This window comes from Daphnia pulicaria, chromosome 3, assembly GCF_021234035.1.
Source record: "Daphnia pulicaria isolate SC F1-1A chromosome 3, SC_F0-13Bv2, whole genome shotgun sequence".
In the NCBI taxonomy this organism is placed as follows: domain Eukaryota; kingdom Metazoa; phylum Arthropoda; class Branchiopoda; order Diplostraca; family Daphniidae; genus Daphnia; species Daphnia pulicaria.
Window position 1 is genome coordinate 351,839 of NC_060915.1, and position 22,242 is coordinate 374,080.

General features: G+C 36.9%; 47 pseudogenes; all 47 read left to right on the top strand.

The window, feature by feature from the left end:
- The first annotated feature begins 65 nt into the window (after positions 1 to 65).
- LOC124333192 lies at positions 66 to 184 on the top strand (annotated as a pseudogene).
- Positions 185 to 600: 416 nt separating this feature from the next.
- LOC124333204 lies at positions 601 to 719 on the top strand (annotated as a pseudogene).
- Positions 720 to 1,135: 416 nt separating this feature from the next.
- On the top strand, positions 1,136 to 1,254 carry LOC124333215 (annotated as a pseudogene).
- Positions 1,255 to 1,670: 416 nt separating this feature from the next.
- Positions 1,671 to 1,789, top strand: LOC124333228 (annotated as a pseudogene).
- Positions 1,790 to 2,205: 416 nt separating this feature from the next.
- Positions 2,206 to 2,324, top strand: LOC124333660 (annotated as a pseudogene).
- Positions 2,325 to 2,740: 416 nt separating this feature from the next.
- Positions 2,741 to 2,859, top strand: LOC124333239 (annotated as a pseudogene).
- A 416-nt stretch (positions 2,860 to 3,275) lies between these two features.
- On the top strand, positions 3,276 to 3,394 carry LOC124333250 (annotated as a pseudogene).
- Positions 3,395 to 3,678: 284 nt separating this feature from the next.
- Positions 3,679 to 3,797, top strand: LOC124334367 (annotated as a pseudogene).
- Positions 3,798 to 4,213: 416 nt separating this feature from the next.
- LOC124333262 lies at positions 4,214 to 4,332 on the top strand (annotated as a pseudogene).
- Positions 4,333 to 4,616: 284 nt separating this feature from the next.
- On the top strand, positions 4,617 to 4,735 carry LOC124334368 (annotated as a pseudogene).
- Positions 4,736 to 5,150: 415 nt separating this feature from the next.
- Positions 5,151 to 5,269, top strand: LOC124335183 (annotated as a pseudogene).
- Positions 5,270 to 5,553: 284 nt separating this feature from the next.
- LOC124333273 lies at positions 5,554 to 5,672 on the top strand (annotated as a pseudogene).
- A 415-nt stretch (positions 5,673 to 6,087) lies between these two features.
- LOC124330398 lies at positions 6,088 to 6,206 on the top strand (annotated as a pseudogene).
- A 284-nt stretch (positions 6,207 to 6,490) lies between these two features.
- Positions 6,491 to 6,609, top strand: LOC124333284 (annotated as a pseudogene).
- A 416-nt stretch (positions 6,610 to 7,025) lies between these two features.
- Positions 7,026 to 7,144, top strand: LOC124333296 (annotated as a pseudogene).
- A 285-nt stretch (positions 7,145 to 7,429) lies between these two features.
- LOC124335184 lies at positions 7,430 to 7,548 on the top strand (annotated as a pseudogene).
- A 284-nt stretch (positions 7,549 to 7,832) lies between these two features.
- LOC124333308 lies at positions 7,833 to 7,951 on the top strand (annotated as a pseudogene).
- Positions 7,952 to 8,366: 415 nt separating this feature from the next.
- LOC124333319 lies at positions 8,367 to 8,485 on the top strand (annotated as a pseudogene).
- A 415-nt stretch (positions 8,486 to 8,900) lies between these two features.
- LOC124330399 lies at positions 8,901 to 9,019 on the top strand (annotated as a pseudogene).
- Positions 9,020 to 9,303: 284 nt separating this feature from the next.
- LOC124333330 lies at positions 9,304 to 9,422 on the top strand (annotated as a pseudogene).
- A 416-nt stretch (positions 9,423 to 9,838) lies between these two features.
- On the top strand, positions 9,839 to 9,957 carry LOC124333342 (annotated as a pseudogene).
- Positions 9,958 to 10,373: 416 nt separating this feature from the next.
- LOC124333354 lies at positions 10,374 to 10,492 on the top strand (annotated as a pseudogene).
- A 285-nt stretch (positions 10,493 to 10,777) lies between these two features.
- LOC124333365 lies at positions 10,778 to 10,896 on the top strand (annotated as a pseudogene).
- Positions 10,897 to 11,313: 417 nt separating this feature from the next.
- LOC124333377 lies at positions 11,314 to 11,432 on the top strand (annotated as a pseudogene).
- A 416-nt stretch (positions 11,433 to 11,848) lies between these two features.
- On the top strand, positions 11,849 to 11,967 carry LOC124333389 (annotated as a pseudogene).
- Positions 11,968 to 12,382: 415 nt separating this feature from the next.
- Positions 12,383 to 12,501, top strand: LOC124333401 (annotated as a pseudogene).
- A 416-nt stretch (positions 12,502 to 12,917) lies between these two features.
- On the top strand, positions 12,918 to 13,036 carry LOC124333412 (annotated as a pseudogene).
- A 415-nt stretch (positions 13,037 to 13,451) lies between these two features.
- LOC124335185 lies at positions 13,452 to 13,570 on the top strand (annotated as a pseudogene).
- A 284-nt stretch (positions 13,571 to 13,854) lies between these two features.
- LOC124333423 lies at positions 13,855 to 13,973 on the top strand (annotated as a pseudogene).
- A 415-nt stretch (positions 13,974 to 14,388) lies between these two features.
- Positions 14,389 to 14,507, top strand: LOC124335186 (annotated as a pseudogene).
- Positions 14,508 to 14,791: 284 nt separating this feature from the next.
- Positions 14,792 to 14,910, top strand: LOC124333434 (annotated as a pseudogene).
- A 415-nt stretch (positions 14,911 to 15,325) lies between these two features.
- On the top strand, positions 15,326 to 15,444 carry LOC124335187 (annotated as a pseudogene).
- Positions 15,445 to 15,728: 284 nt separating this feature from the next.
- On the top strand, positions 15,729 to 15,847 carry LOC124333445 (annotated as a pseudogene).
- Positions 15,848 to 16,264: 417 nt separating this feature from the next.
- Positions 16,265 to 16,383, top strand: LOC124335188 (annotated as a pseudogene).
- Positions 16,384 to 16,667: 284 nt separating this feature from the next.
- On the top strand, positions 16,668 to 16,786 carry LOC124333458 (annotated as a pseudogene).
- Positions 16,787 to 17,071: 285 nt separating this feature from the next.
- On the top strand, positions 17,072 to 17,190 carry LOC124333470 (annotated as a pseudogene).
- Positions 17,191 to 17,605: 415 nt separating this feature from the next.
- LOC124335189 lies at positions 17,606 to 17,724 on the top strand (annotated as a pseudogene).
- A 285-nt stretch (positions 17,725 to 18,009) lies between these two features.
- LOC124333482 lies at positions 18,010 to 18,128 on the top strand (annotated as a pseudogene).
- Positions 18,129 to 18,543: 415 nt separating this feature from the next.
- LOC124335191 lies at positions 18,544 to 18,662 on the top strand (annotated as a pseudogene).
- Positions 18,663 to 18,946: 284 nt separating this feature from the next.
- Positions 18,947 to 19,065, top strand: LOC124333493 (annotated as a pseudogene).
- Positions 19,066 to 19,349: 284 nt separating this feature from the next.
- LOC124333505 lies at positions 19,350 to 19,468 on the top strand (annotated as a pseudogene).
- A 417-nt stretch (positions 19,469 to 19,885) lies between these two features.
- Positions 19,886 to 20,004, top strand: LOC124335193 (annotated as a pseudogene).
- Positions 20,005 to 20,288: 284 nt separating this feature from the next.
- Positions 20,289 to 20,407, top strand: LOC124333516 (annotated as a pseudogene).
- A 285-nt stretch (positions 20,408 to 20,692) lies between these two features.
- On the top strand, positions 20,693 to 20,811 carry LOC124333529 (annotated as a pseudogene).
- Positions 20,812 to 21,095: 284 nt separating this feature from the next.
- On the top strand, positions 21,096 to 21,214 carry LOC124333541 (annotated as a pseudogene).
- A 285-nt stretch (positions 21,215 to 21,499) lies between these two features.
- LOC124333552 lies at positions 21,500 to 21,618 on the top strand (annotated as a pseudogene).
- Positions 21,619 to 21,902: 284 nt separating this feature from the next.
- On the top strand, positions 21,903 to 22,021 carry LOC124333564 (annotated as a pseudogene).
- Positions 22,022 to 22,242: the final 221 nt, after the last annotated feature.

Here is a 22,242-nt window from a genome sequence, read left to right on the forward strand (position 1 = left end):
ATCACTTTGAAGTGATTTTCTTATTCATCCATTGGGAATGGGAGGGTAATTTTTCATTTTTGAATGTCAACGGCCATATCACGTAGAACGCACCTGGTCTCGTCAGCTCCCAGAAGTTAAGTTACGTCGAGTCCCGTTAGTACTTGGAAGGGTGACCGCTTGGGAATACGGGATGTCGTTGGCGATGAATATTTTGTTTTCAATAACAAATTTCTTGAAATTTTTTTTTCAATCACGATGGTTACCAGTCCAAATTCGTAGATAAAACATTTCAATGCCTTAGAGATAGGTTCAATTCATCTATAAGAATGATTCTGGATCAATTCCATTGAGAGTTTTTCAAAGTTTATCGGGTTTTTTAATCGCGATGGTTACCAGTCCAAATTCGTAGATAAAAAATATCAATGGCATAGAGATAGGTTCAATTCATCTATTTGAATGATTCTGGATAAATTTCATTGCGAGTTTTTCAAAGTTTATCGCGCTTTTTTATTCGCGATGGTTACGAGTCCAAATTCAATGAACAAACATTTCTATCACTTTGAAGTGATTTTCTTATTCATCCATTGGGAATGGGAGGGTAATTTTTCATTTTTGAATGTCAACGGCCATATCACGTAGAACGCACCTGGTCTCGTCAGCTCCCAGAAGTTAAGTTACGTCGAGTCCCGTTAGTACTTGGAAGGGTGACCGCTTGGGAATACGGGATGTCGTTGGCGATGAATATTTTGTTTTCAATAACAAATTTCTTGAAATTTTTTTTTCAATCACGATGGTTACCAGTCCAAATTCGTAGATAAAACATTTCAATGCCTTAGAGATAGGTTCAATTCATCTATAAGAATGATTCTGGATCAATTCCATTGAGAGTTTTTCAAAGTTTATCGGGTTTTTTAATCGCGATGGTTACCAGTCCAAATTCGTAGATAAAAAATATCAATGGCATAGAGATAGGTTCAATTCATCTATTTGAATGATTCTGGATAAATTTCATTGCGAGTTTTTCAAAGTTTATCGCGCTTTTTTATTCGCGATGGTTACGAGTCCAAATTCAATGAACAAACATTTCTATCACTTTGAAGTGATTTTCTTATTCATCCATTGGGAATGGGAGGGTAATTTTTCATTTTTGAATGTCAACGGCCATATCACGTAGAACGCACCTGGTCTCGTCAGCTCCCAGAAGTTAAGTTACGTCGAGTCCCGTTAGTACTTGGAAGGGTGACCGCTTGGGAATACGGGATGTCGTTGGCGATGAATATTTTGTTTTCAATAACAAATTTCTTGAAATTTTTTTTTCAATCACGATGGTTACCAGTCCAAATTCGTAGATAAAACATTTCAATGCCTTAGAGATAGGTTCAATTCATCTATAAGAATGATTCTGGATCAATTCCATTGAGAGTTTTTCAAAGTTTATCGGGTTTTTTAATCGCGATGGTTACCAGTCCAAATTCGTAGATCAAAAATATCAATGGCATAGAGATAGGTTCAATTCATCTATTTGAATGATTCTGGATAAATTTCATTGCGAGTTTTTCAAAGTTTATCGCGCTTTTTTATTCGCGATGGTTACGAGTCCAAATTCAATGAACAAACATTTCTATCACTTTGAAGTGATTTTCTTATTCATCCATTGGGAATGGGAGGGTAATTTTTCATTTTTGAATGTCAACGGCCATATCACGTAGAACGCACCTGGTCTCGTCAGCTCCCAGAAGTTAAGTTACGTCGAGTCCCGTTAGTACTTGGAAGGGTGACCGCTTGGGAATACGGGATGTCGTTGGCGATGAATATTTTGTTTTCAATAACAAATTTCTTGAAATTTTTTTTTCAATCACGATGGTTACCAGTCCAAATTCGTAGATAAAACATTTCAATGCCTTAGAGATAGGTTCAATTCATCTATAAGAATGATTCTGGATCAATTCCATTGAGAGTTTTTCAAAGTTTATCGGGTTTTTTAATCGCGATGGTTACCAGTCCAAATTCGTAGATCAAAAATATCAATGGCATAGAGATAGGTTCAATTCATCTATTTGAATGATTCTGGATAAATTTCATTGCGAGTTTTTCAAAGTTTATCGCGCTTTTTTATTCGCGATGGTTACGAGTCCAAATTCAATGAACAAACATTTCTATCACTTTGAAGTGATTTTCTTATTCATCCATTGGGAATGGGAGGGTAATTTTTCATTTTTGAATGTCAACGGCTATATCACGTAGAACGCACCTGGTCTCGTCAGCTCCCAGAAGTTAAGTTACGTCGAGTCCCGTTAGTACTTGGAAGGGTGACCGCTTGGGAATACGGGATGTCGTTGGCGATGAATATTTTGTTTTCAATAACAAATTTCTTGAAATTTTTTTTTCAATCACGATGGTTACCAGTCCAAATTCGTAGATAAAACATTTCAATGCCTTAGAGATAGGTTCAATTCATCTATAAGAATGATTCTGGATCAATTCCATTGAGAGTTTTTCAAAGTTTATCGGGTTTTTTAATCGCGATGGTTACCAGTCCAAATTCGTAGATCAAAAATATCAATGGCATAGAGATAGGTTCAATTCATCTATTTGAATGATTCTGGATAAATTTCATTGCGAGTTTTTCAAAGTTTATCGCGCTTTTTTATTCGCGATGGTTACGAGTCCAAATTCAATGAACAAACATTTCTATCACTTTGAAGTGATTTTCTTATTCATCCATTGGGAATGGGAGGGTAATTTTTCATTTTTGAATGTCAACGGCCATATCACGTAGAACGCACCTGGTCTCGTCAGCTCCCAGAAGTTAAGTTACGTCGAGTCCCGTTAGTACTTGGAAGGGTGACCGCTTGGGAATACGGGATGTCGTTGGCGATGAATATTTTGTTTTCAATAACAAATTTCTTGAAATTTTTTTTTCAATCACGATGGTTACCAGTCCAAATTCGTAGATAAAACATTTCAATGCCTTAGAGATAGGTTCAATTCATCTATAAGAATGATTCTGGATCAATTCCATTGAGAGTTTTTCAAAGTTTATCGGGTTTTTTAATCGCGATGGTTACCAGTCCAAATTCGTAGATCAAAAATATCAATGGCATAGAGATAGGTTCAATTCATCTATTTGAATGATTCTGGATAAATTTCATTGCGAGTTTTTCAAAGTTTATCGCGCTTTTTTATTCGCGATGGTTACGAGTCCAAATTCAATGAACAAACATTTCTATCACTTTGAAGTGATTTTCTTATTCATCCATTGGGAATGGGAGGGTAATTTTTCATTTTTGAATGTCAACGGCCATATCACGTAGAACGCACCTGGTCTCGTCAGCTCCCAGAAGTTAAGTTACGTCGAGTCCCGTTAGTACTTGGAAGGGTGACCGCTTGGGAATACGGGATGTCGTTGGCGATGAATAGTTTGTTTTCAATAACAAATTTCTTGAATTTTTTTTTCAATCACGATGGTTACCAGTCCAAATTCGTAGATCAAAAATATCAATGGCATAGAGATAGGTTCAATTCATCTATAGGAATGATTCTGGATAAATTTCATTGCGAGTTTTTCAAAGTTTATCGCGCTTTTTTATTCGCGATGGTTACGAGTCCAAATTCAATGAACAAACATTTCTATCACTTTGAAGTGATTTTCTATTCATCCATTGGGACTGGGAGGGTAATTTTTCATTTTTGAATGTCAACGGCCATATCACGTAGAACGCACCTGGTCTCGTCAGCTCCCAGAAGTTAAGTTACGTCGAGTCCCGTTAGTACTTGGAAGGGTGACCGCTTGGGAATACGGGATGTCGTTTGCGATGAATATTTTGTTTTCAATAACAAATTTCTTGAAATTTTTTTTTCAATCACGATGGTTACCAGTCCAAATTCGTAGATAAAACATTTCAATGCCTTAGAGATAGGTTCAATTCATCTATAAGAATGATTCTGGATCAATTCCATTGAGAGTTTTTCAAAGTTTATCGGGTTTTTTAATCGCGATGGTTACCAGTCCAAATTCGTAGATCAAAAATATCAATGGCATAGAGATAGGTTCAATTCATCTATTTGAATGATTCTGGATAAATTTCATTGCGAGTTTTTCAAAGTTTATCGCGCTTTTTTATTCGCGATGGTTACGAGTCCAAATTCAATGAACAAACATTTCTATCACTTTGAAGTGATTTTCTTATTCATCCATTGGGAATGGGAGGGTAATTTTTCATTTTTGAATGTCAACGGCCATATCACGTAGAACGCACCTGGTCTCGTCAGCTCCCAGAAGTTAAGTTACGTCGAGTCCCGTTAGTACTTGGAAGGGTGACCGCTTGGGAATACGGGATGTCGTTGGCGATGAATAGTTTGTTTTCAATAACAAATTTCTTGAATTTTTTTTTCAATCACGATGGTTACCAGTCCAAATTCGTAGATCAAAAATATCAATGGCATAGAGATAGGTTCAATTCATCTATAGGAATGATTCTGGATAAATTTCATTGCGAGTTTTTCAAAGTTTATCGCGCTTTTTTATTCGCGATGGTTACGAGTCCAAATTCAATGAACAAACATTTCTATCACTTTGAAGTGATTTTCTATTCATCCATTGGGACTGGGAGGGTAATTTTTCATTTTTGAATGTCAACGGCCATATCACGTAGAACGCACCTGGTCTCGTCAGCTCCCAGAAGTTAAGTTACGTCGAGTCCCGTTAGTACTTGGAAGGGTGACCGCTTGGGAATACGGGATGTCGTTTGCGATGAATATTTTGTTTTCAATAACAAATTTCTTGAAATTTTTTTTTCAATCACGATGGTTACCAGTCCAAATTCGTAGATAAAACATTTCAATGCCTTAGAGATAGGTTCAATTCATCTATAAGAATGATTCTGGATCAATTCCATTGAGAGTTTTTCAAAGTTTATCGGGTTTTTTAATCGCGATGGTTACCAGTCCAAATTCGTAGATCAAAAATATCAATGGCATAGAGATAGGTTCAATTCATCTATTTGAATGATTCTGGATAAATTTCATTGCGAGTTTTTCAAAGTTTATCGCGCTTTTTTATTCGCGATGGTTACGAGTCCAAATTCAATGAACAAACATTTCTATCACTTTGAAGTGATTTTCTATTCATCCATTGGGACTGGGAGGGTAATTTTTCATTTTTGAATGTCAACGGCCATATCACGTAGAACGCACCTGGTCTCGTCAGCTCCCAGAAGTTAAGTTACGTCGAGTCCCGTTAGTGCTTGGAAGGGTGACCGCTTGGGAATACGGGATGTCGTTGGCGATGAATAGTTTGTTTTCAATAACAAATTTCTTGAAATTTTTTTTCAATCACGATGGTTACCAGTCCAAATTCGTAGATCAAAAATATCAATGGCATAGAGATAGGTTCAATTCATCTATTTGAATGATTCTGGATAAATTTCATTGCGAGTTTTTCAAAGTTTATCGCGCTTTTTTATTCGCGATGGTTACGAGTCCAAATTAAATGAACAAACGTTTCTATCACTTTGAAGTGATTTTCTATTCATCCATTGGGACTGGGAGGGTAATTTTTCATTTTTGAATGTCAACGGCCATATCACGTAGAACGCACCTGGTCTCGTCAGCTCCCAGAAGTTAAGTTACGTCGAGTCCCGTTAGTACTTGGAAGGGTGACCGCTTGGGAATACGGGATGTCGTTGGCGATGAATAGTTTGTTTTCAATAACAAATTTCTTGAAATAATTTTCTCAATCACGATGGTTACCAGTCCAAATTCGTAGATAAAACATTTCAATGCCTTAGAGATAGGTTCAATTCATCTATAAGAATGATTCTGTATCAATTCCATTGAGAGTTTTTCAAAGTTTATCGCGTTTTTTAATCGCGATGATTACCAGTCCAAATTCGTAGATCAAAAATATCAATGGCATAGAGATAGGTTCAATTCATCTATTTGAATGATTCTGGATAAATTTCATTGCGAGTTTTTCAAAGTTTATCGCGCTTTTTTATTCGCGATGGTTACGAGTCCAAATTCAATGAACAAACATTTCTATCACTTTGAATTGATTTTCTATTCATCCATTGGGACTGGGAGGGTAATTTTTCATTTTTGAATGTCAACGGCCATATCACGTAGAACGCACCTGGTCTCGTCAGCTCCCAGAAGTTAAGTCACGTCCAGTCCCGTTAGTACTTGGAAGGGTGACCGCTTGGGATTACGGGATGTCGTTGGCGATGAATAGTTTGTTTTCAATAACAAATTTCTTGAAATTTTTTTTCAATCACGATGGTTACCAGTCCAAATTCGTAGATCAAAAATATCAATGGCATAGAGATAGGTTCAATTCATCTATAGGAATGATTCTGGATAAATTTCATTGCGAGTTTTTCAAAGTTTATCGCGCTTTTTTATTCGCGATGGTTACGAGTCCAAATTCAATGAACAAACATTTCTATCACTTTGAAGTGATTTTCTATTCATCCATTGGGACTGGGAGGGTAATTTTTTATTTTTGAATGTCAACGGCCATATCACGTAGAACGCACCTGGTCTCGTCAGCTCCCAGAAGTTAAGTTACGTCGAGTCCCGTTAGTACTTGGAAGGGTGACCGCTTGGGAATACGGGATGTCGTTGGCGATGAATAGTTTGTTTTCAATAACAAATTTCTTGAAATTTTTTTTTCAATCACGATGGTTACCAGTCCAAATTCGTAGATAAAACATTTCAATGCCTTAGAGATAGGTTCAATTCATCTATAAGAATGATTCTGGATCAATTCCATTGAGAGTTTTTCAAAGTTTATCGGGTTTTTTAATCGCGATGGTTACCAGTCCAAATTCGTAGATCAAAAATATCAATGGCATAGAGATAGGTTCAATTCATCTATTTGAATGATTCTGGATAAATTTCATTGCGAGTTTTTCAAAGTTTATCGCGCTTTTTTATTCGCGATGGTTACGAGTCCAAATTCAATGAACAAACATTTCTATCACTTTGAAGTGATTTTCTTATTCATCCATTGGGACTGGGAGGGTAATTTTTCATTTTTGAATGTCAACGGCCATATCACGTAGAACGCACCTGGTCTCGTCAGCTCCCAGAAGTTAAGTTACGTCGAGTCCCGTTAGTACTTGGAAGGGTGACCGCTTGGGAATACGGGATGTCGTTGGCGATGAATATTTTGTTTTCAATAACAAATTTCTTGAAATTTTTTTTTCAATCACGATGGTTACCAGTCCAAATTCGTAGATCAAAAATATCAATGGCATAGAGATAGGTTCAATTCATCTATAGGAATGATTCTGGATAAATTTCATTGCGAGTTTTTCAAAGTTTATCGCGCTTTTTTATTCGCGATGGTTACGAGTCCAAATTCAATGAACAAACATTTCTATCACTTTGAAGTGATTTTCTATTCATCCATTGGGACTGGGAGGGTAATTTTTCATTTTTGAATGTCAACGGCCATATCACGTAGAACGCACCTGGTCTCGTCAGCTCCCAGAAGTTAAGTTACGTCGAGTCCCGTTAGTGCTTGGAAGGGTGACCGCTTGGGAATACGGGATGTCGTTGGCGATGAATAGTTTGTTTTCAATAACAAATTTCTTGAAATTTTTTTTCAATCACGATGGTTACCAGTCCAAATTCGTAGATCAAAAATATCAATGGCATAGAGATAGGTTCAATTCATCTATTTGAATGATTCTGGATAAATTTCATTGCGAGTTTTTCAAAGTTTATCGCGCTTTTTTATTCGCGATGGTTACGAGTCCAAATTAAATGAACAAACGTTTCTATCACTTTGAAGTGATTTTCTATTCATCCATTGGGACTGGGAGGGTAATTTTTCATTTTTGAATGTCAACGGCCATATCACGTAGAACGCACCTGGTCTCGTCAGCTCCCAGAAGTTAAGTTACGTCGAGTCCCGTTAGTACTTGGAAGGGTGACCGCTTGGGAATACGGGATGTCGTTGGCGATGAATAGTTTGTTTTCAATAACAAATTTCTTGAAATTTTTTTCTCAATCACGATGGTTACCAGTCCAAATTCGTAGATAAAACATTTCAATGCCTTAGAGATAGGTTCAATTCATCTATAAGAATGATTCTGTATCAATTCCATTGAGAGTTTTTCAAAGTTTATCGCGTTTTTTAATCGCGATGATTACCAGTCCAAATTCGTAGATCAAAAATATCAATGGCATAGAGATAGGTTCAATTCATCTATTTGAATGATTCTGGATAAATTTCATTGCGAGTTTTTCAAAGTTTATCGCGCTTTTTTATTCGCGATGGTTACGAGTCCAAATTCAATGAACAAACGTTTCTATCACTTTGAAGTGATTTTCTATTCATCCATTGGGACTGGGAGGGTAATTTTTCATTTTTGAATGTCAACGGCCATATCACGTAGAACGCACCTGGTCTCGTCAGCTCCCAGAAGTTAAGTTACGTCGAGTCCCGTTAGTACTTGGAAGGGTGACCGCTTGGGAATACGGGATGTCGTTGGCGATGAATAGTTTGTTTTCAATAACAAATTTCTTGAAATTTTTTTCTCAATCACGATGGTTACCAGTCCAAATTCGTAGATAAAACATTTCAATGCCTTAGAGATAGGTTCAATTCATCTATAAGAATGATTCTGTATCAATTCCATTGAGAGTTTTTCAAAGTTTATCGCGTTTTTTAATCGCGATGATTACCAGTCCAAATTCGTAGATCAAAAATATCAATGGCATAGAGATAGGTTCAATTCATCTATTTGAATGATTCTGGATAAATTTCATTGCGAGTTTTTCAAAGTTTATCGCGCTTTTTTATTCGCGATGGTTACGAGTCCAAATTCAATGAACAAACATTTCTATCACTTTGAATTGATTTTCTATTCATCCATTGGGACTGGGAGGGTAATTTTTCATTTTTGAATGTCAACGGCCATATCACGTAGAACGCACCTGGTCTCGTCAGCTCCCAGAAGTTAAGTCACGTCCAGTCCCGTTAGTACTTGGAAGGGTGACCGCTTGGGATTACGGGATGTCGTTGGCGATGAATAGTTTGTTTTCAATAACAAATTTCTTGAAATTTTTTTTCAATCACGATGGTTACCAGTCCAAATTCGTAGATCAAAAATATCAATGGCATAGAGATAGGTTCAATTCATCTATAGGAATGATTCTGGATAAATTTCATTGCGAGTTTTTCAAAGTTTATCGCGCTTTTTTATTCGCGATGGTTACGAGTCCAAATTCAATGAACAAACATTTCTATCACTTTGAAGTGATTTTCTATTCATCCATTGGGACTGGGAGGGTAATTTTTTATTTTTGAATGTCAACGGCCATATCACGTAGAACGCACCTGGTCTCGTCAGCTCCCAGAAGTTAAGTTACGTCGAGTCCCGTTAGTACTTGGAAGGGTGACCGCTTGGGAATACGGGATGTCGTTGGCGATGAATAGTTTGTTTTCAATAACAAATTTCTTGAAATTTTTTTTTCAATCACGATGGTTACCAGTCCAAATTCGTAGATAAAACATTTCAATGCCTTAGAGATAGGTTCAATTCATCTATAAGAATGATTCTGGATCAATTCCATTGAGAGTTTTTCAAAGTTTATCGGGTTTTTTAATCGCGATGGTTACCAGTCCAAATTCGTAGATCAAAAATATCAATGGCATAGAGATAGGTTCAATTCATCTATTTGAATGATTCTGGATAAATTTCATTGCGAGTTTTTCAAAGTTTATCGCGCTTTTTTATTCGCGATGGTTACGAGTCCAAATTCAATGAACAAACATTTCTATCACTTTGAAGTGATTTTCTTATTCATCCATTGGGACTGGGAGGGTAATTTTTCATTTTTGAATGTCAACGGCCATATCACGTAGAACGCACCTGGTCTCGTCAGCTCCCAGAAGTTAAGTTACGTCGAGTCCCGTTAGTACTTGGAAGGGTGACCGCTTGGGAATACGGGATGTCGTTGGCGATGAATATTTTGTTTTCAATAACAAATTTCTTGAAATTTTTTTTTCAATCACGATGGTTACCAGTCCAAATTCGTAGATAAAACATTTCAATGCCTTAGAGATAGGTTCAATTCATCTATAAGAATGATTCTGGATCAATTCCATTGAGAGTTTTTCAAAGTTTATCGGGTTTTTTAATCGCGATGGTTACCAGTCCAAATTCGTAGATCAAAAATATCAATGGCATAGAGATAGGTTCAATTCATCTATTTGAATGATTCTGGATAAATTTCATTGCGAGTTTTTCAAAGTTTATCGCGCTTTTTTATTCGCGATGGTTACGAGTCCAAATTCAATGAACAAACATTTCTATCACTTTGAAGTGATTTTCTTATTCATCCATTGGGACTGGGAGGGTAATTTTTCATTTTTGAATGTCAACGGCCATATCACGTAGAACGCACCTGGTCTCGTCAGCTCCCAGAAGTTAAGTTACGTCGAGTCCCGTTAGTACTTGGAAGGGTGACCGCTTGGGAATACGGGATGTCGTTGGCGATGAATATTTTGTTTTCAATAACAAATTTCTTGAAATTTTTTTTTCAATCACGATGGTTACCAGTCCAAATTCGTAGATCAAAAATATCAATGGCATAGAGATAGGTTCAATTCATCTATAGGAATGATTCTGGATAAATTTCATTGCGAGTTTTTCAAAGTTTATCGCGCTTTTTTATTCGCGATGGTTACGAGTCCAAATTCAATGAACAAACATTTCTATCACTTTGAAGTGATTTTCTATTCATCCATTGGGACTGGGAGGGTAATTTTTTATTTTTGAATGTCAACGGCCATATCACGTAGAACGCACCTGGTCTCGTCAGCTCCCAGAAGTTAAGTTACGTCGAGTCCCGTTAGTACTTGGAAGGGTGACCGCTTGGGAATACGGGATGTCGTTGGCGATGAATAGTTTGTTTTCAATAACAAATTTCTTGAAATTTTTTTTCTCAATCACGATGGTTACCAGTCCAAATTCGTAGATAAAACATTTCAATGCCTTAGAGATAGGTTCAATTCATCTATAAGAATGATTCTGTATCAATTCCATTGAGAGTTTTTCAAAGTTTATCGCGTTTTTTAATCGCGATGATTACCAGTCCAAATTCGTAGATCAAAAATATCAATGGCATAGAGATAGGTTCAATTCATCTATTTGAATGATTCTGGATAAATTTCATTGCGAGTTTTTCAAAGTTTATCGCGCTTTTTTATTCGCGATGGTTACGAGTCCAAATTCAATGAACAAACATTTCTATCACTTTGAAGTGATTTTCTTATTCATCCATTGGGAATGGGAGGGTAATTTTTCATTTTTGAATGTCAACGGCCATATCACGTAGAACGCACCTGGTCTCGTCAGCTCCCAGAAGTTAAGTTACGTCGAGTCCCGTTAGTACTTGGAAGGGTGACCGCTTGGGAATACGGGATGTCGTTGGCGATGAATATTTTGTTTTCAATAACAAATTTCTTGAAATTTTTTTTTCAATCACGATGGTTACCAGTCCAAATTCGTAGATAAAACATTTCAATGCCTTAGAGATAGGTTCAATTCATCTATAAGAATGATTCTGGATCAATTCCATTGAGAGTTTTTCAAAGTTTATCGGGTTTTTTAATCGCGATGGTTACCAGTCCAAATTCGTAGATCAAAAATATCAATGGCATAGAGATAGGTTCAATTCATCTATTTGAATGATTCTGGATAAATTTCATTGCGAGTTTTTCAAAGTTTATCGCGCTTTTTTATTCGCGATGGTTACGAGTCCAAATTCAATGAACAAACATTTCTATCACTTTGAAGTGATTTTCTTATTCATCCATTGGGACTGGGAGGGTAATTTTTCATTTTTGAATGTCAACGGCCATATCACGTAGAACGCACCTGGTCTCGTCAGCTCCCAGAAGTTAAGTTACGTCGAGTCCCGTTAGTACTTGGAAGGGTGACCGCTTGGGAATACGGGATGTCGTTGGCGATGAATATTTTGTTTTCAATAACAAATTTCTTGAAATTTTTTTTCAATCACGATGGTTACCAGTCCAAATTCGTAGATAAAACATTTCAATGCCTTAGAGATAGGTTCAATTCATCTATAAGAATGATTCTGGATCAATTCCATTGAGAGTTTTTCAAAGTTTATCGGGTTTTTTAATCGCGATGGTTACCAGTCCAAATTCGTAGATCAAAAATATCAATGGCATAGAGATAGGTTCAATTCATCTATTTGAATGATTCTGGATAAATTTCATTGCGAGTTTTTCAAAGTTTATCGCGCTTTTTTATTCGCGATGGTTACGAGTCCAAATTCAATGAACAAACATTTCTATCACTTTGAAGTGATTTTCTTATTCATCCATTGGGAATGGGAGGGTAATTTTTCATTTTTGAATGTCAACGGCCATATCACGTAGAACGCACCTGGTCTCGTCAGCTCCCAGAAGTTAAGTTACGTCGAGTCCCGTTAGTACTTGGAAGGGTGACCGCTTGGGAATACGGGATGTCGTTGGCGATGAATATTTTGTTTTCAATAACAAATTTCTTGAAATTTTTTTTTCAATCACGATGGTTACCAGTCCAAATTCGTAGATAAAACATTTCAATGCCTTAGAGATAGGTTCAATTCATCTATAAGAATGATTCTGGATCAATTCCATTGAGAGTTTTTCAAAGTTTATCGGGTTTTTTAATCGCGATGGTTACCAGTCCAAATTCGTAGATCAAAAATATCAATGGCATAGAGATAGGTTCAATTCATCTATTTGAATGATTCTGGATAAATTTCATTGCGAGTTTTTCAAAGTTTATCGCGCTTTTTTATTCGCGATGGTTACGAGTCCAAATTCAATGAACAAACATTTCTATCACTTTGAAGTGATTTTCTTATTCATCCATTGGGAATGGGAGGGTAATTTTTCATTTTTGAATGTCAACGGCCATATCACGTAGAACGCACCTGGTCTCGTCAGCTCCCAGAAGTTAAGTTACGTCGAGTCCCGTTAGTACTTGGAAGGGTGACCGCTTGGGAATACGGGATGTCGTTGGCGATGAATATTTTGTTTTCAATAACAAATTTCTTGAAATTTTTTTTTCAATCACGATGGTTACCAGTCCAAATTCGTAGATAAAACATTTCAATGCCTTAGAGATAGGTTCAATTCATCTATAAGAATGATTCTGGATCAATTCCATTGAGAGTTTTTCAAAGTTTATCGGGTTTTTTAATCGCGATGGTTACCAGTCCAAATTCGTAGATCAAAAATATCAATGGCATAGAGATAGGTTCAATTCATCTATTTGAATGATTCTGGATAAATTTCATTGCGAGTTTTTCAAAGTTTATCGCGCTTTTTTATTCGCGATGGTTACGAGTCCAAATTCAATGAACAAACATTTCTATCACTTTGAAGTGATTTTCTATTCATCCATTGGGACTGGGAGGGTAATTTTTCATTTTTGAATGTCAACGGCCATATCACGTAGAACGCACCTGGTCTCGTCAGCTCCCAGAAGTTAAGTTACGTCGAGTCCCGTTAGTGCTTGGAAGGGTGACCGCTTGGGAATACGGGATGTCGTTGGCGATGAATAGTTTGTTTTCAATAACAAATTTCTTGAAATTTTTTTTCAATCACGATGGTTACCAGTCCAAATTCGTAGATCAAAAATATCAATGGCATAGAGATAGGTTCAATTCATCTATTTGAATGATTCTGGATAAATTTCATTGCGAGTTTTTCAAAGTTTATCGCGCTTTTTTATTCGCGATGGTTACGAGTCCAAATTCAATGAACAAACATTTCTATCACTTTGAAGTGATTTTCTATTCATCCATTGGGACTGGGAGGCTAATTTTTCATTTTTGAATGTCAACGGCCATATCACGTAGAACGCACCTGGTCTCGTCAGCTCCCAGAAGTTAAGTTACGTCGAGTCCCGTTAGTACTTGGAAGGGTGACCGCTTGGGAATACGGGATGTCGTTGGCGATGAATATTTTGTTTTCAATAACAAATTTCTTGAAATTTTTTTTTCAATCACGATGGTTACCAGTCCAAATTCGTAGATAAAACATTTCAATGCCTTAGAGATAGGTTCAATTCATCTATAAGAATGATTCTGGATCAATTCCATTGAGAGTTTTTCAAAGTTTATCGGGTTTTTTAATCGCGATGGTTACCAGTCCAAATTCGTAGATCAAAAATATCAATGGCATAGAGATAGGTTCAATTCATCTATTTGAATGATTCTGGATAAATTTCATTGCGAGTTTTTCAAAGTTTATCGCGCTTTTTTATTCGCGATGGTTACGAGTCCAATTTCAATGAACAAACATTTCTATCACTTTGAAGTGATTTTCTATTCATCCATTGGGACTGGGAGGGTAATTTTTCATTTTTGAATGTCAACGGCCATATCACGTAGAACGCACCTGGTCTCGTCAGCTCCCAGAAGTTAAGTTACGTCGAGTCCCGTTAGTGCTTGGAAGGGTGACCGCTTGGGAATACGGGATGTCGTTGGCGATGAATAGTTTGTTTTCAATAACAAATTTCTTGAAATTTTTTTTCAATCACGATGGTTACCAGTCCAAATTCGTAGATCAAAAATATCAATGGCATAGAGATAGGTTCAATTCATCTATTTGAATGATTCTGGATAAATTTCATTGCGAGTTTTTCAAAGTTTATCGCGCTTTTTTATTCGCGATGGTTACGAGTCCAAATTCAATGAACAAACATTTCTATCACTTTGAAGTGATTTTCTATTCATCCATTGGGACTGGGAGGCTAATTTTTCATTTTTGAATGTCAACGGCCATATCACGTAGAACGCACCTGGTCTCGTCAGCTCCCAGAAGTTAAGTTACGTCGAGTCCCGTTAGTACTTGGAAGGGTGACCGCTTGGGAATACGGGATGTCGTTGGCGATGAATATTTTGTTTTCAATAACAAATTTCTTGAAATTTTTTTTTCAATCACGATGGTTACCAGTCCAAATTCGTAGATAAAACATTTCAATGCCTTAGAGATAGGTTCAATTCATCTATAAGAATGATTCTGGATCAATTCCATTGAGAGTTTTTCAAAGTTTATCGGGTTTTTTAATCGCGATGGTTACCAGTCCAAATTCGTAGATCAAAAATATCAATGGCATAGAGATAGGTTCAATTCATCTATTTGAATGATTCTGGATAAATTTCATTGCGAGTTTTTCAAAGTTTATCGCGCTTTTTTATTCGCGATGGTTACGAGTCCAAATTCAATGAACAAACATTTCTATCACTTTGAAGTGATTTTCTATTCATCCATTGGGACTGGGAGGGTAATTTTTCATTTTTGAATGTCAACGGCCATATCACGTAGAACGCACCTGGTCTCGTCAGCTCCCAGAAGTTAAGTTACGTCGAGTCCCGTTAGTGCTTGGAAGGGTGACCGCTTGGGAATACGGGATGTCGTTGGCGATGAATAGTTTGTTTTCAATAACAAATTTCTTGAATTTTTTTTTCAATCACGATGGTTACCAGTCCAAATTCGTAGATCAAAAATATCAATGGCATAGAGATAGGTTCAATTCATCTATAGGAATGATTCTGGATAAATTTCATTGCGAGTTTTTCAAAGTTTATCGCGCTTTTTTATTCGCGATGGTTACGAGTCCAAATTCAATGAACAAACATTTCTATCACTTTGAAGTGATTTTCTATTCATCCATTGGGACTGGGAGGGTAATTTTTCATTTTTGAATGTCAACGGCCATATCACGTAGAACGCACCTGGTCTCGTCAGCTCCCAGAAGTTAAGTTACGTCGAGTCCCGTTAGTACTTGGAAGGGTGACCGCTTGGGAATACGGGATGTCGTTGGCGATGAATATTTTGTTTTCAATAACAAATTTCTTGAAATTTTTTTTTCACGATCACGATGGTTACCAGTCCAAATTCGTAGATAAAACATTTCAATGCCTTAGAGATAGGTTCAATTCATCTATAAGAATGATTCTGGATCAATTCCATTGAGAGTTTTTCAAAGTTTATCGGGTTTTTTAATCGCGATGGTTACCAGTCCAAATTCGTAGATCAAAAATATCAATGGCATAGAGATAGGTTCAATTCATCTATTTGAATGATTCTGGATAAATTTCATTGCGAGTTTTTCAAAGTTTATCGCGCTTTTTTATTCGCGATGGTTACGAGTCCAAATTCAATGAACAAACATTTCTATCACTTTGAAGTGATTTTCTATTCATCCATTGGGACTGGGAGGGTAATTTTTCATTTTTGAATGTCAACGGCCATATCACGTAGAACGCACCTGGTCTCGTCAGCTCCCAGAAGTTAAGTTACGTCGAGTCCCGTTAGTGCTTGGAAGGGTGACCGCTTGGGAATACGGGATGTCGTTGGCGATGAATAGTTTGTTTTCAATAACAAATTTCTTGAAATTTTTTTTCAATCACGATGGTTACCAGTCCAAATTCGTAGATCAAAAATATCAATGGCATAGAGATAGGTTCAATTCATCTATTTGAATGATTCTGGATAAATTTCATTGCGAGTTTTTCAAAGTTTATCGCGCTTTTTTATTCGCGATGGTTACGAGTCCAAATTCAATGAACAAACATTTCTATCACTTTGAAGTGATTTTCTATTCATCCATTGGGACTGGGAGGCTAATTTTTCATTTTTGAATGTCAACGGCCATATCACGTAGAACGCACCTGGTCTCGTCAGCTCCCAGAAGTTAAGTTACGTCGAGTCCCGTTAGTACTTGGAAGGGTGACCGCTTGGGAATACGGGATGTCGTTGGCGATGAATAGTTTGTTTTCAATAACAAATTTCTTGAATTTTTTTTTCAATCACGATGGTTACCAGTCCAAATTCGTAGATCAAAAATATCAATGGCATAGAGATAGGTTCAATTCATCTATAGGAATGATTCTGGATAAATTTCATTGCGAGTTTTTCAAAGTTTGTCGCGCTTTTTTATTCGCGATGGTTACGAGTCCAAATTCAATGAACAAACATTTCTATCACTTTGAAGTGATTTTCTTATTCATCCATTGGGACTGGGAGGGTAATTTTTCATTTTTGAATGTCAACGGCCATATCACGTAGAACGCACCTGGTCTCGTCAGCTCCCAGAAGTTAAGTTACGTCGAGTCCCGTTAGTACTTGGAAGGGTGACCGCTTGGGAATACGGGATGTCGTTGGCGATGAATATTTTGTTTTCAATAACAAATTTCTTGAAATTTTTTTTTCAATCACGATGGTTACCAGTCCAAATTCGTAGATAAAACATTTCAATGCCTTAGAGATAGGTTCAATTCATCTATAAGAATGATTCTGGATCAATTCCATTGAGAGTTTTTCAAAGTTTATCGGGTTTTTTAATCGCGATGGTTACCAGTCCAAATTCGTAGATCAAAAATATCAATGGCATAGAGATAGGTTCAATTCATCTATTTGAATGATTCTGGATAAATTTCATTGCGAGTTTTTCAAAGTTTATCGCGCTTTTTTATTCGCGATGGTTACGAGTCCAAATTCAATGAACAAACATTTCTATCACTTTGAAGTGATTTTCTATTCATCCATTGGGACTGGGAGGGTAATTTTTCATTTTTGAATGTCAACGGCCATATCACGTAGAACGCACCTGGTCTCGTCAGCTCCCAGAAGTTAAGTTACGTCGAGTCCCGTTAGTGCTTGGAAGGGTGACCGCTTGGGAATACGGGATGTCGTTGGCGATGAATAGTTTGTTTTCAATAACAAATTTCTTGAAATTTTTTTTCAATCACGATGGTTACCAGTCCAAATTCGTAGATCAAAAATATCAATGGCATAGAGATAGGTTCAATTCATCTATTTGAATGATTCTGGATAAATTTCATTGCGAGTTTTTCAAAGTTTATCGCGCTTTTTTATTCGCGATGGTTACGAGTCCAAATTCAATGAACAAACATTTCTATCACTTTGAAGTGATTTTCTTATTCATCCATTGGGAATGGGAGGGTAATTTTTCATTTTTGAATGTCAACGGCCATATCACGTAGAACGCACCTGGTCTCGTCAGCTCCCAGAAGTTAAGTTACGTCGAGTCCCGTTAGTACTTGGAAGGGTGACCGCTTGGGAATACGGGATGTCGTTGGCGATGAATATTTTGTTTTCAATAACAAATTTCTTGAAATTTTTTTTTCAATCACGATGGTTACCAGTCCAAATTCGTAGATAAAACATTTCAATGCCTTAGAGATAGGTTCAATTCATCTATAAGAATGATTCTGGATCAATTCCATTGAGAGTTTTTCAAAGTTTATCGGGTTTTTTAATCGCGATGGTTACCAGTCCAAATTCGTAGATCAAAAATATCAATGGCATAGAGATAGGTTCAATTCATCTATTTGAATGATTCTGGATAAATTTCATTGCGAGTTTTTCAAAGTTTATCGCGCTTTTTTATTCGCGATGGTTACGAGTCCAAATTCAATGAACAAACATTTCTATCACTTTGAAGTGATTTTCTATTCATCCATTGGGACTGGGAGGGTAATTTTTCATTTTTGAATGTCAACGGCCATATCACGTAGAACGCACCTGGTCTCGTCAGCTCCCAGAAGTTAAGTTACGTCGAGTCCCGTTAGTGCTTGGAAGGGTGACCGCTTGGGAATACGGGATGTCGTTGGCGATGAATAGTTTGTTTTCAATAACAAATTTCTTGAAATTTTTTTTCAATCACGATGGTTACCAGTCCAAATTCGTAGATCAAAAATATCAATGGCATAGAGATAGGTTCAATTCATCTATTTGAATGATTCTGGATAAATTTCATTGCGAGTTTTTCAAAGTTTATCGCGCTTTTTTATTCGCGATGGTTACGAGTCCAAATTCAATGAACAAACATTTCTATCACTTTGAAGTGATTTTCTATTCATCCATTGGGACTGGGAGGCTAATTTTTCATTTTTGAATGTCAACGGCCATATCACGTAGAACGCACCTGGTCTCGTCAGCTCCCAGAAGTTAAGTTACGTCGAGTCCCGTTAGTACTTGGAAGGGTGACCGCTTGGGAATACGGGATGTCGTTGGCGATGAATAGTTTGTTTTCAATAACAAATTTCTTGAATTTTTTTTTCAATCACGATGGTTACCAGTCCAAATTCGTAGATCAAAAATATCAATGGCATAGAGATAGGTTCAATTCATCTATAGGAATGATTCTGGATAAATTTCATTGCGAGTTTTTCAAAGTTTATCGCGCTTTTTTATTCGCGATGGTTACGAGTCCAAATTCAATGAACAAACATTTCTATCACTTTGAAGTGATTTTCTATTCATCCATTGGGACTGGGAGGGTAATTTTTCATTTTTGAATGTCAACGGCCATATCACGTAGAACGCACCTGGTCTCGTCAGCTCCCAGAAGTTAAGTTACGTCGAGTCCCGTTAGTACTTGGAAGGGTGACCGCTTGGGAATACGGGATGTCGTTGGCGATGAATATTTTGTTTTCAATAACAAATTTCTTGAAATTTTTTTTTCACGATCACGATGGTTACCAGTCCAAATTCGTAGATAAAACATTTCAATGCCTTAGAGATAGGTTCAATTCATCTATAAGAATGATTCTGGATCAATTCCATTGAGAGTTTTTCAAAGTTTATCGGGTTTTTTAATCGCGATGGTTACCAGTCCAAATTCGTAGATCAAAAATATCAATGGCATAGAGATAGGTTCAATTCATCTATTTGAATGATTCTGGATAAATTTCATTGCGAGTTTTTCAAAGTTTATCGCGCTTTTTTATTCGCGATGGTTACGAGTCCAAATTCAATGAACAAACATTTCTATCACTTTGAAGTGATTTTCTATTCATCCATTGGGACTGGGAGGGTAATTTTTCATTTTTGAATGTCAACGGCCATATCACGTAGAACGCACCTGGTCTCGTCAGCTCCCAGAAGTTAAGTTACGTCGAGTCCCGTTAGTGCTTGGAAGGGTGACCGCTTGGGAATACGGGATGTCGTTGGCGATGAATAGTTTGTTTTCAATAACAAATTTCTTGAAATTTTTTTTCAATCACGATGGTTACCAGTCCAAATTCGTAGATCAAAAATATCAATGGCATAGAGATAGGTTCAATTCATCTATTTGAATGATTCTGGATAAATTTCATTGCGAGTTTTTCAAAGTTTATCGCGCTTTTTTATTCGCGATGGTTACGAGTCCAAATTCAATGAACAAACATTTCTATCACTTTGAAGTGATTTTCTATTCATCCATTGGGACTGGGAGGCTAATTTTTCATTTTTGAATGTCAACGGCCATATCACGTAGAACGCACCTGGTCTCGTCAGCTCCCAGAAGTTAAGTTACGTCGAGTCCCGTTAGTACTTGGAAGGGTGACCGCTTGGGAATACGGGATGTCGTTGGCGATGAATAGTTTGTTTTCAATAACAAATTTCTTGAATTTTTTTTTCAATCACGATGGTTACCAGTCCAAATTCGTAGATCAAAAATATCAATGGCATAGAGATAGGTTCAATTCATCTATAGGAATGATTCTGGATAAATTTCATTGCGAGTTTTTCAAAGTTTGTCGCGCTTTTTTATTCGCGATGGTTACGAGTCCAAATTCAATGAACAAACATTTCTATCACTTTGAAGTGATTTTCTTATTCATCCATTGGGACTGGGAGGGTAATTTTTCATTTTTGAATGTCAACGGCCATATCACGTAGAACGCACCTGGTCTCGTCAGCTCCCAGAAGTTAAGTTACGTCGAGTCCCGTTAGTACTTGGAAGGGTGACCGCTTGGGAATACGGGATGTCGTTGGCGATGAATATTTTGTTTTCAATAACAAATTTCTTGAAATTTTTTTTCAATCACGATGGTTACCAGTCCAAATTCGTAGATCAAAAATATCAATGGCATAGACATAGGTTCAATTCATCTATTTGAATGATTCTGGATAAATTTCATTGCGAGTTTTTCAAAGTTTATCGCGCTTTTTTATTCGCGATGGTTACGAGTCCAAATTCAATGAACAAACATTTCTATCACTTTGAAGTGATTTTCTATTCATCCATTGGGACTGGGAGGCTAATTTTTCATTTTTGAATGTCAACGGCCATATCACGTAGAACGCACCTGGTCTCGTCAGCTCCCAGAAGTTAAGTTACGTCGAGTCCCGTTAGTACTTGGAAGGGTGACCGCTTGGGAATACGGGATGTCGTTGGCGATGAATAGTTTGTTTTCAATAACAAATTTCTTGAATTTTTTTTTCAATCACGATGGTTACCAGTCCAAATTCGTAGATCAAAAATATCAATGGCATAGAGATAGGTTCAATTCATCTATAGGAATGATTCTGGATAAATTTCATTGCGAGTTTTTCAAAGTTTGTCGCGCTTTTTTATTCGCGATGGTTACGAGTCCAAATTCAATGAACAAACATTTCTATCACTTTGAAGTGATTTTCTTATTCATCCATTGGGACTGGGAGGGTAATTTTTCATTTTTGAATGTCAACGGCCATATCACGTAGAACGCACCTGGTCTCGTCAGCTCCCAGAAGTTAAGTTACGTCGAGTCCCGTTAGTACTTGGAAGGGTGACCGCTTGGGAATACGGGATGTCGTTGGCGATGAATATTTTGTTTTCAATAACAAATTTCTTGAAATTTTTTTTCAATCACGATGGTTACCAGTCCAAATTCGTAGATCAAAAATATCAATGGCATAGACATAGGTTCAATTCATCTATAGGAATGATTCTGGATAAATTTCATTGCGAGTTTTTCAAAGTTTGTCGCGCTTTTTTATTCGCGATGGTTACGAGTCCAAATTCAATGAACAAACATTTCTATCACTTTGAAGTGATTTTCTATTCATCCATTGGGACTGGGAGGGTAATTTTTCATTTTTGAATGTCAACGGCCATATCACGTAGAACGCACCTGGTCTCGTCAGCTCCCAGAAGTTAAGTTACGTCGAGTCCCGTTAGTACTTGGAAGGGTGACCGCTTGGGAATACGGGATGTCGTTGGCGATGAATAGTTTGTTTTCAATAACAAATTTCTTGAATTTTTTTTTCAATCACGATGGTTACCAGTCCAAATTCGTAGATCAAAAATATCAATGGCATAGAGATAGGTTCAATTCATCTATAGGAATGATTCTGGATAAATTTCATTGCGAGTTTTTCAAAGTTTATCGCGCTTTTTTATTCGCGATGGTTACGAGTCCAAATTCAATGAACAAACATTTCTA